Source organism: Chinchilla lanigera, unplaced genomic scaffold (assembly GCF_000276665.1).
Source record: "Chinchilla lanigera isolate Chin_1 unplaced genomic scaffold, ChiLan1.0 scaffold00026, whole genome shotgun sequence".
In the NCBI taxonomy this organism is placed as follows: Eukaryota; Metazoa; Chordata; class Mammalia; order Rodentia; family Chinchillidae; genus Chinchilla; species Chinchilla lanigera.
In genome coordinates, this window is record NW_004955427.1 from 20,087,237 (window position 1) to 20,099,433 (window position 12,197).

The following is a 12,197-nucleotide window of genomic DNA, read 5'->3' on the forward strand; positions in this document are numbered from 1 at the left end:
TCCTTCTCTACCCCACTGGGAAAGTCAGAACTTGGGAAATTGGATAAGGGAGGAAGGCAAGGGCAATAACAGTAAAGAACTTAAATTAGGGCCATCTGTATTTACTGGGTCAATAGTGATGCCTCTAGGTAATTACTGAGTGTTCCCTCCCTCCTGCCCTTCATGAAAGGACTGATGTCATGGTTGTTGATGGCAGAGGTCGGGGAGATGAAGCAAGATTGCAGTGGGGCTTGGTGCCAAGCGTGTGAAAGTGGCCAGAGAATCCATCTGGGCCTTGGGCTTGGACTTATTGGTGCATCCCACTGCCTGCCTCCCCTCCCACTGTCAGATGGTCATCCAGATGCCTCTGGCAGCCTTGCTCAGGTACTCCTGGCTGTTCTCTCTTGTAGTGCTGCCTCTCCCTCCCGACTGAAACCTACAGTAACCCCTCTACCAATTCTCCTCTGCTCCCTCAGCCAAGGCAGTGGACCTGCTTTCTTACTAACTTCAGGCTCCTTGAGCTGAGATCTGCCAGGCCATGGCCTCATATCTGTAAGTCCATCTTGTGCCTGGAAAATCATGCTGAGGAGGAGGGTACTGCAGCTGCTGGTGCTGCCACCATGGGATACGGTGCTGTTCTAGGAAGGCGGGGACAGAGTACGAGGCAGGACATGTACAAGGTTACCAGCTATAGAACAAGTGGTCAAATGTGGAAAGAGACATCTGTCCCACCAAGCCATGTTCGGATTGCAGCTTTCCTTTCCCTCTCCTTGGCCATAACAGCTAGGTGCTTGGCTCTGTGATACTGGCTGGAGGGAGGAGAAAACACATGGCCCGGACCTCCAAGGAATCTGCAATATGATCAGAGAAGCAAGATGCACACACATTTCCAAGCATTGAAAAGGGCAGCAGAAGGGGATTGTACTCTGGCATCCATATTAAGCTTAAGAATCTAAAAATCACAAGTTAATTTTTCTGGGAGGAAGATCTGTAATTTTCTGATTTCAAAGGCAGAATGGATTCCTATTCCCCCAAAGGACAAAGACCCCAAGTTGAATGACCTGGGCTGAAGTCTTAGGTTGCCACTTGCTATCAGTGTGATAATAAATTGCTTAAGCTCATCCTGGCCTGGTGGCACAGACCGGTAGGTACTCCCAGTACTCTGAGAGGCTGAGGGGAGAGGACTGCAAGTTTGAGCTCACTCTGGGAAATTTAGTGACTTAGTGAGAGCCTGCCTCATAATTTAAGCAAGAATTTTTTTTAAGAGCTGGGGTTGTAGCTCAGTGCAAAGGTCTGAAGTTCAGTCTCCCGTACTGGAAAAAATTTGTTTAACTTCTCTGATCTTGTGCCTTAATCTCTGAAACAGGAGGAATAATATCTGTCCCACTCATCCCTTAGGGTGGCTGTGAAAGTGTTTTATAAGACATAAAACACCACACAGGTGAAAGGTTCATTAATATGTAGAACTGAAACATAAAACCATACAAAATGATAAAATACAGGGCTTATGTCTAATCTAGTATTTTCCACTTTCAGACAACGAAACTGAGAGTGGGAAGTGGCTCAGGGACAGACAGCTAAACTGAAGCAGAGCCAAGACCAGAGACCACTGTTTTCAAGGCTGTACCCTGGAGCTGCAAGGGGAGACAGTTCCCGAGTGTCCGATGCAGCTCTCTGCCTCAGGGAGTCCTTGGTGGCAGGCAGGGCCTCTTGCTTCTTCAGCTTCCTAGAAAATACCATCTGGCCAAAACAAACCCCGAGTAATCTACCGCCTCACTCTACTCTGATCCAGTTCTATTTCTGTTCCTTACCACCAGGCAGCTCCTGTGGAAATGGTTTCCAAAGGGACTGGATTGCAAGTTGCATCACTGCTGCAGAACTGATGACCACGGAAGAGACTCAAGGATAAGTTGGGATCGGCTACTGAGGGAAGAGTGACGATCCTAGTAGACATTCAAATATTTCAGATAAAATTCTCATAAACAAGAGCTTTCTAAAAAGTCATTCGCCAAGATGGCGCACACCTTTGTAAGACAAGCAACTAGGCTCAAGCTGAGGAGACAAATAACACAAGGGCTTGGAGGGAGCCCCTGCACACTGTGGGACCTTTCATCTGTCCGTTTTTCTCTAGCTACTGCTGAGGGCCTGGAGAGCTGTATGAGTTCCCCTGCTTTCCAGTCTAGAAAACTACCCGGGAAGCTAGCTCACTCAGGTCATGCCTTGGGCTTTATGCTGAACGTTATCTGCAGCATTTCCGAGCATGAAGGTTCTGTTCTTCCAATGAGTGACTCCAGAAGGAAGTCCCAGCCATTCTCTCTGACCCATTCTACTGTTAACTATGGTCGAATCATGACTTTTTTTTTTTTTTTTTTTACAATGCTAGGGATGGAATCCAGGGCCTCTGGTATACTAGGTCAGCCTTCCACCTTTGATTTGATCCCAGCCATCAGATCCTGACAAGCAGGCCTCGCAGTGACCTTCAGACACCCCATTGGCAGTTTACCTTCATTTCCTCCGGCTCCTCCTGATTGCAGATGGGATTAGCCACACCTCAAGGTTTCCACTTGAAAGTATGCTGTTAAATATTGGATCATAAGGAGCCCCCTTAACCTGTACTCATCCAGACCTAGTAATGTTAGAAATATTTTATCTACGTGCCTATTTAATCACACTCTGCCCAACCACTCTATCACATCTGCTACCTGAGCACAGCTTCCCTCTCCCCACAGGGTCCAGCTCTGCTAGCAACCCACCTCTCTTCCTTACCTTGGAAAGAAATCAACATCTGAACAGCTGTGTAAGCACAAAATGTTTAATTTGGGAACAGTGTCTGTGGGAAGAAATGCTTTGTTAGTTTCCAAAGTGATGCAAAGCTTAATTTAGAAAGGAATATACTGTGACCATTTTTTTTTGGTCCTTGAACTCATGGAGGTTATAGATGGACTGCAGAGGCAGCCTGCCTAAGGATGCTAGCATTTTTGCAGCAGCAAGTTTGTCTGTAGCAGTTGCATTTTTAGTCCTCTTCAGAGATACAATGGATCCATGCAAGGGAAGCATTTGCTCCCTGGGGACAAGGCCTGTGTCTCATTCAGCCTCTCTGTATGGCCAAGGCCTGGCAAGGGTCAGCAAGTGGGAAGTGTTTCTAAATGTTGAACTGCACCATATTGCCTGTCTGCCCCCTACTCCCTACCTTGGTCTTAAACAGGGTCGAGTCAGGTTCTGGGACTAAGAAATGAGAGCAGCTACCTAGTACAGAGCAAAGCGGGGAGAGGTGTGATCAGATCGTATTGCTGCTAAGTTCTTGACACCTGGAGAAAGCTGGAGTGCCAAAATAGAAGCCCATCGTGTCCTGTCACATTGGATGTTAGTCTCATTCTTTCATGGACGCATATAACTAGGACCTGAAAAATAATGGGAGCATAAATAGAACAGGACCGATTTGGAGACAGGAACCAGGAAATGTGGAAATCAGGAGGCTCCGTCACTCTGACCACCACAGCAGCAGTACTGGGGTCTGGAACCGAGCCGGGCACTTTTTGAGCATCTCTGCCCTGCAGCCCTCTGTGGGCTCCAGGCAAAGTCACCTTTGAGTGTCTTACAGGCTCGGTCACAGTTCCTGATTCTGTCACCTGCTAACTTGGGGAATTGCTTTATTGATAATGGAAGTTTAAACTGAGCAATGGCATGAAATTCTAGACATAACTTTAATTGGAAAGTATGAGAGAAGACAGGGAAGGGACTCCAGCTTGGGCAGCTGGTGGCAGCACACCTCTGAGGAGGAGGATCAGATCGGCTCTTTCACTTGAAGGAGTAGGAACCAGTTTTAGGGGGCTGTGGTGAGCTGGAGTCCAGGTGATCATGATCTCATTTCTGGTCTTGTAGGGCTGGAGGAATGTTACGGCTTCAGGGCTGGTTTGGGGTCCATGAAATGTATGTCTTTGCGGCAGGCTGAGTGGTGTGAGAATCCACTTTTCCTGGGATCTGGGTGATTACAGGTTTAAGATGACAGCTGGAGACTTCTAAGCATCACCCCAGCTAGGGAGAGGTGTGGCACTGGAAGATGTAAAACCTGGTGCTCTGGGTTATAGCTAGACGTCCCCCAAAGCCTCCTGCCTTCATGGGTGGGGCTTTGGGGAGGTGGCTGGGTCATGGCGGTGCTATACTTATCCCTGGATTACTCCGCTGAAGAGGTTACAGCTAAATGTGCTCTTGGGAGGCAGGGCCCGCTCAGAAGAGGTGGGCCCCTGGGCGTGTGTCCTGGAAGAGCTCATCTCCCTCCCTGGCCCCACCCTTCTGTCCCCATATCATGCCCCCCTGCCATGCCTTCCTGCCTTGGAGCCATCTGGTTATGGGTTGAAATGTGAGACAAAATAAGCCTCTTCTCTTTTAAACTGTGAGTATAGGGTATTGTGTCCCCGTGGAGAGTAAAATGACTAAGGCAGCTGGCAGTGGCTGTCCCTGTGACTCCTGGAAATTACTTTAATTATTCTTATCTCGGTGCCTTCAGTCTTGAAGGGGGTTGAGATACGAGGTAAATTTAAGGTTAGTAAACTGTATTCTGCCAACTTTTCCCAAATGATGAACGTACGAATTTAAATCCCATTCTCCCCAAGGGTTGAGAGATAGATAGTCACCGTGATAAGCAAGGGCCAATTTGGAGAAAAAAAAAAAAGGAGATCACCAAGAGAAAATCTCTGTGCATAAAAAAAGGTTCTCGGGCAACAGTGGGCCAGACCAGCTAGAGAAACTGCATGTCTGAGGACAAGCAGGCTCAGGATGAGGCCTTGGCTCTACGATTTCTTGTCCCTCAGTCTCACGTCCCAAGTTCCAGTATGTTCTAGAAATGAGGTGGCTGTCTTGTTCAGAAAACAAAACAAAGACCACAGAAAGCCCCATTACTAGAGTTAGAGCTGCTGTGGTGGAGGCATCGCCTGTAAGTGACCACGAAGAACTTCTGCTGCCGGGTCAGGGAGGGAGACAGCCCGGGAGGTCGGGGGTGACAGGACCAGCGGGCAGCGGGAAGACTACGGGTGACAAGGGCACCCCACCCGGACAGAGACATGAAAGCCAGGGTGCACAGCCGTGTGGCAGCAGCTGGCCGTTTCTGCTTTACAGCATATTTTAGATTTTGTTTACAGTGCTAGCTTGTGCTCCAGCTTTAAATCTTTCTGAGCTCAGCCTGTGGGTGAGCTCATCTCATTTTTTTCATTAACACTTATTAATAGGCCAAGGATGGTGCAGAAAGCAAGAAGAAGCGCAGAGGGAAGCACTGGCAGAGAAACCCTGATGACAAAAGGATACATACAGAGAAACAGTGGCCGAGCCCGAGCAAAGATGTGGGACACAGAGGACAAACGAAGCCATTCGGTTCTAGAGAGAGATTCCAGAAAGCTTATTAAGACGGCGTCCTGGAAGATGCTAGCTGGGCCCCCGGGGCTGGGTTTCAAGCCGCCCTGGCTGAAGCCTGTCCGGGTTCAGAGCCTAAGCCACAAACGTTCTTTGTTTTGTTTGTCCCAGAGTTTGGCTCCTGGCAACCTGCGAGCCGGGATTCTGACGCACGGCCTGAGCGCCCCCTGCTGGCCACGCTTCAGAACTTCACCCTCTGGAGCCAAAGTGGAACAGGATTACGTAACTCTTCAGCTTCCCACCGCCCGCCCCAACACACACACACCCTGCGCCTTAAAAAAAAAAAAAATCTCAAATTCTTGGTTTCTCCAAAATCTGCTAAGGCTTAAACGCCCTGCCTGTCAAGGTCCTAAGGCCCAGGAAGGGCAGTCCTGAGAGGTCCATGCTAATGAGATCCCCCAAGCTGAAAAATCATTTATTGAAGACGTGCCACATAAAAAGTGCTGCGGAAGGCCTGAAAAGGGAGCTCATTTGTCTTTTAGTCTGCTTCCCTGAAAAGTGACTGTGGAATTAAGCTGGCCCTGTGGGCTGCGGGGAAGCACGTCCCCACCCGCGAGGAGGGGCGGCTAGCGTCCTGCGATGGTGCACCTCCCCTTTCCTTCTCCTCTCCCCGCTTCCTCTAGGTCTCTTCTTGTTCTGCGCAAAGGAAGAACTGTACCGTGCAAAGCCTTGCTGGCGGGGGAAAGAAACCTGTCTCCCCAGATGCCAAGCGTATTCGGCTATTGAGAAAGGCTTTTATCTCAGTGAGGAAGGACCCGAGCGCGGTGCCCCCGCCCCAAGGTTGATACGAAGGGTGATCCTGTTGTTCTTCAGGTGAACCAGATCTGAGCTACAAAGACCTGCGGGAGGAGAGTCCCCGAGCCCGCAGGACCGGGGCTGGAGGTGTGGGAGGAGGAAGGAGGCCAGGAAGAACAGCATCCAGGAGTCTGTAGCCCCAGGCCGCAAGGGTGCTCCCCCTGCCTCAGCGGCTGTGGGTCAGTGATGAGGCTGGCTGGGGCCCTAGGCGGTGACCCCCACTCTGGCTGTCCATGGCATCCCCTGGGGGTGGGGTGGGGACTGAGGTCCAGTGCTCCAGCTAGGATATATGCTCACCATAAGGAGGCCACCTCTTCCCTGCCTCGGCCTCTGCCTCAGCGGCCCTTAAAACGTCAAGTCAGTGGGACAGGGTTCTCGTCAAAGTCTCCGAATGAAACCGCCAGAAGGGATCCCCCTTCCTTTCTTAACTGCCAAGAGCAAACCTCAGTTAACTGCTCTATGCAAAGCAGCGACAGACCCCGGGGAAATCGGTCCCTGTGTTTCAGGTCCCTCTTACTTGCTCGGCCTTGGGGCACCGTTTCTTCCTCTTGTCCGCCTTCCCTCCCGTTCCCCTGGCTCCTTTTCCTCCCCTCATTCCATCGACCTTTTGCTCACACTGCCCATGGGGACCCCCTTTGCTATTGTTCCTAGATCTGGTACCCTGGTCAGGGCGCTGATGTGGAAGGATGGCGCAGAAACGTGTCTGCTTGCGGTGCCCACATGCCCGGAGCCCTGCCATGGGCTAAGAGGGCTCACACATCCACACAATTCTGGTGATCAGGCTCTGGGGCTTCTTTTGCTCAACATTCAGTCTGCAAACCATCTCTGAAAGATCACCAGCCGGCTGAGAGCCCGTAAGGTACATCACCTCCTACCTTGAATAGCCCTTGCGCACTTCGACCGTTCAAAAGCATTTTAGTGGCTCTCCAGTCGATAGCAACAGAAAGGCCTTGGCAGGCACTGTGTAGATACAAATAAGGGTTATTTACTGCAAATGAAAGTAGCTCGGAGATAACCGAAACTGGCTCAGTTTTGTTTCTGTTAAATACAAGAGGGAAAAACCCCACAAATACTAAAGAACACAAGACGAATGCTCCGCAGAAGACGCTGTTTATCTATGTTGCTCTAGCGGAATGAATTATAGCAGCTTCTAAAGCACTCTTGGAAAAATAATTCAGATTTTAGAAGGAATCTGCTCGGCCTGCACCACTGTGGGTTTTAGCTGCTCCTAGCCAGCAGGGGGCAGGCTTCAGTTATAAATGAGAGACGGCAGCGCAAAGAGCTGGGAAATGGAGGATTCCGGGTTGTAACCTGTTTATTCCGTGTTGAAAATTCTACTTTGGGCCTGTGCACACGCCCAGCCATCATAGTCCAAGCTTCTTGATAGGCTGAACGAGACTATATTTCAGATAACCAGCTCCTGGATGTAAAATTTTCTTTAAGATTAAAATCGGGGCTCTGCACACCTTCCGCAGGGAGCGCAAGCTGCCGTTCAATGTGCAGTCCCCGCCGCGACTTCTCGTTGTCCTCGGCCTGCCACTGCTACCCGGAGTGTCAGGAATGGGGGTGCTTGAGCCTGGGTTGGACTGGGAAAAGCCGGTGATGGGTCAGAGACGTGGCGAAGGAGTCTCTGCGGTTGGGCATTCCCTTTTGTTCAAGGAATATGGCAAACCCTGGGAGATGAAGACCCCTGGAAATGTTTTGTTAGCGTCTGGGCTAGCTTAGCACGCACTCCTGGGAATATACCCAAGAGAACTGAAAACCTCTGTCCACTCAGAACCCTGTACACTGGTGTTCATGGCACCACGATGCCGTATAGCCAAAAGGTGGAAATGAACCACTTGTCTGCTAAGGGATGAAGGCCTGTCTGCATAAAGGAAGATTATTCGTAAAAGTGAAGTATTGAAGTATTACAACACGGAGGAAGCACATACCAGGAAGACCACGTTTTGTGTTTATGTGAAATACCCATTTATTCCATCTATGTGAAGTGTCCGGAATAGGTAAATCCATAGAAACAAAACAAAGACTAGTTATTCTTGGGAAGTAATGGAAGAGAGGGATTGGGGACTGGCTCCTAATAAGAATCGAATTTCTGCCGTGCATGGTGGTGGATGCCTGTAATTCCAGCACTTTGGAGGCTGAGGCAGGAGGATTGCTGTGAGTTCAAGGCCAGCCCGGGCTACAAAGTCAGTTTAAGGACAGCCTGAACTTCAGTAGTGAAACCCTGTCTCAAAAAAAAAAAAAAAAAAAAAAAGAAAAAGAAAAAGAAAAAGAAATTTCTTTCTGGAATGCTAGGAATATTCTGAAATTAGACAGTAATGACATGTTGGCTGTACCACTCTGAATAATCTAAAAGCCCCTGAATGGTACACATCAAAAGAGTGAATTCTAAGTATGCAAATTACATCTCCCTAAAACTATTACTAAAAAAGAAAGGTTTGGGGCACAAAAAATATTATAGAGAGAAACTCATCAGGAAACAGGAAAATATAAAGAAAATATTTGGCCCCTGGGAGAGCCAGCCTCACTTTCATTAAAAAAAAAAATCACCGTTCAAGGAGAACAGGTAGAATTAGTGAGGGTTGGAGACAGCGCAGGAGGCAAGAAGAGCTGACTGCAGTGCTGAGCTATCTCTGCATCTTCTCAGGGCGACCACTCCTAAAGAGTTTCTGCCTTGCTAGTCGTGCTGACCATGGTGATGTGGGGGCTGTTCCAGTCATAGCAGAAGGGTTGCAAATGGCTGGTGTCATAGAGACCTCCTGTGCAGAGGGAAATAAGAGAAAATTGCATCCTTCAGGCCGCAGTAACAAGAAAGAAAGCCTGCCAAGATCTCAGGAGGTGGCAAAGACAGAAGGTGATAATAGGTAAGTCACCAGCTCCTCTGCTGGGACCTTCAGCCTCACTCTGCAGTCCCAAACATATTATCAGCAATGCCCAGGAGAGGCAGAACCTGGTGCTCTTTCCTTCCGTAGCCTATACAGCCCAGGAGGACATTTAGTAAATACTTAGTGAAAGTGGAGCGCTGGAGAAATAGGTAGGCATACAATTAAAAAGTTCTAGAGAACCACCTCGGTTGACTGGATCCACAGGCAAATGCGGCCTGGATTGACATTCCAGAAAGGAACCATCTCAGAGTGAGGAAGACAAGGAGGTTTTAAAGTTTGCCTACTTTTTTTTTCCAGCACCACCCTGCCTTGATGACTCCAGAGGCATCAAGCACGGAGATGTCCCAGGCGTAGCTTAGCGTGCCCACCCATGGAACAGGTTTGATGTGTCTGTCCTCTCTTACCTTCCTCCCATTCCTGGACAGAAACTACAAGTTATCACTGTGTACTGAGTCAAGATCTGTTTTATTTCTAAGATGAGCTGTGGAGAAATTCCACGCAAGTGTTACCTTTGAAAATTTGTGTTTACTCTTAAAAAAATACCTTCCTGTTCTGTAATTGCTCGTAGTGATCAGGCAAAGATACTAGAGTATGATAAAATATTTTCCAGTCCTGTGTTTTTCTCCAAGTCTATTCCTCTGGGTGAATGTTACGCATTTTAAGGAACCAGGGAATATGTCTAACTATGTCTTATAAAACTTTCTTTAATTATAGATCCAGCCAGGGATGGGAACTTGGTAACTAATTATGCAGCTACTGTTTCAAATAGGTATTGGAACCAAAATGCATAGTGCTTCTAGCTACGCTGTAAAGAAAAAGTTGAAAACAACTGGTGAAATAATGATTTTAATAAATTATATGAGTTCAGTTGAGAATGGGAGATCTGGGTTTCAACCTGATCTTTTCCTTCAGTGAATCCTTTAGTGAAAGTATATTGATCTCCTACCATGTACCAGGCACTGTGTGAAACACTGACAATAAAATCAGGGGAGGAAGATAGTCTCAATCAGTTCGGAGGCCACAATAAATATTTGCTATGTTAAAAATGTTACTAAATCTCTCTGTATCTAGACCTGTAAAATGGAAAAGAAAATCATTTTTAAAGTCGTTGTAAGGACTAAATTAAATCCATTAAACAAAAAGCTTGGATATTACATTTTTAAAATGTTCTTCCAAGCTAAGCATGGTAGCATACACCTGTCATCTCACCAACTCTGGGGGGTGGGCTGAGGCAGGAGGATCCCAAGTTTCAGCCCAGCCTGGGCAACTTAGCACTTAGTGAGACCCTGTCTATAAATAAATAAATGGCGATATAGCTTAGTGCAAAGATCTTGGGTTCAAATTCCAGGTCTGCCACAAACAAGGAGAAAAAGGAGGACGAAGAGGAGGATAGGAAGAGGAGAGGTGGGGGAGGTTCTTCCTTTTATGTACCCTCCTGGTATCATTGTATCATTTGCTACTGTGTACCATATCTTTAAGTGAACATTTCTCACTTAAAGGGAAATGAAGAGGGCAGGATTTCCATTCAAACCTGTGGTCCAAGTACCTCCATCAGGAAGTGGTGCTGTAGCTGAGAACACGGCAGTTGTTATCAGACAGAACTGAGTAAGAAACCAACTCTAACTCTTCTGATTTGGGAGAAGTTGTTTAGCCGGTGTGAGCCTCAATTCCCTCCTCTGTTAAATGGGGCTAAGAGCCCCATCCTCCCAGAGCTGGCAGGGTAAGATGGGGAGTTGGCCACAATGCTAATCGAGACTAGTACCAGCCCTGAATATCAAGCTCAAGGTCCTGAGTTTGATTCCTGGTACCAAAAAAAAAAAAAAAAAAAAAAAAAATACAGTCTATGTTGCTTCCAATTACAAATGTTTTTCTTCTTACTGTTGACCCATTAATTCATTCACCCAGCAACGCCTAAGTGCCAGGCACTGTTCTAGGCACTGGGAACACAGCAGTGACCAAAATAGAGAAGTTCTGCACCTGTGGAGATTACCTTCCAGTGAAGGAAATACAATAATACACAAGTAAGGTACAATGGCTAGAAAATACAGCTAAGGAAAAAAGCAAGAAGGAAGGAAGGAAGGAAGAAAGGAAGGAAGGAAGAAAGGAGGAAGGAATCAGGACACTCTTAATGAACAACGCAGAAAAGACTGTCAATATTTTGTCACAGACTTTTCCTCATATGCCTGTGCCCTTCATCTTGGTCATTTCAAGGATCTGTGGGTAAAAGGTGGCACATAAATGTACGGGGTGGATGCCATCAAACTCAGTCCCCTGAAGCACGCAGTTCTCTAGTTCTGCTTTCGTCCTTCCTTTCCCATTTACCCCATAGCCATTTCCAGATAGCCACCTCTTTCTCCTCTGCAGTAACTGCTCGCTGGAAGTTCTGTGTCAGGACTCTGTTGAATACTAAGTGCTAGTGGTTTCAATAATTTCATCACTTTATAGATTATAGAGACATTGGGGTCCAGAGAGTTCATGACTTGCCCAAGGTCTCACCAGTGGAGAAAAGAGCAGAAAGTCTGAAATGCCTTTGTGTTCGCCTGTTTGAGAGCTTGGGTTTGGCCTCTCTGTCTACCATGCATTTCAGATTACTTCCTTATTGTGCCGACTTTTCAAAAAAATATTTTTAAAAAGACACCAAGCTATTGTTGCTATTGTTTTAAGTTACTGTTTTCTAAGAGATGCAAACTGGTTGGACTGACATGGTGAAAGAGACCATTAGTACAATAAATCTCCTGGGATTTTGTGACTGTTGTGCTAAAAGCCTTAAAAAGAAATCTAATAAGAAGCTGTGCTTGGGTCCAGCAGACAAGAAGATGGAACTGGATTCTTTCCAAAACCAGTGTTTATGCTTGGATGCTGTTGGCTCTCTCACTTACTTTAACAAGCTATTTCATGGGGTGAATTCATCTTTAAAAACATTTTTCAAAGAGAACGTGGCTTTTAAGAGAGAGAGAGAGAGAGAGAGTACAAGGAACTTAAAAATCTAGTCCCAGTTCTGCTGAGTGACCTTGGGCTAATCATTTCCCCATCTGAGCCTGTTTTCCTCCTTTGTAAAATGTGTGGGATGGATGAGCGATTTTCACAGTGTGATCAGTGGGGCTTCGAGGAGGAGTCTCCGAGGTAAGG

At 47.3% G+C, this 12,197-nt stretch overlaps 1 long non-coding RNA gene across 1 annotated transcript; it reads right to left on the reverse strand.

The window, feature by feature from the left end:
- Positions 1-631: 631 nt before the first annotated feature.
- LOC106148688 lies at positions 632-5,800 on the reverse strand. Its single transcript, XR_001234340.1, has 4 exons — positions 5,285-5,800; positions 2,746-2,809; positions 1,791-1,922; positions 632-830 (listed from the first exon to the last, which is right to left on the reverse strand). It is a non-coding gene; the product is annotated as an uncharacterized LOC106148688 (long non-coding RNA).
- Between the last annotated feature and the right edge of the window lie 6,397 nt (positions 5,801-12,197).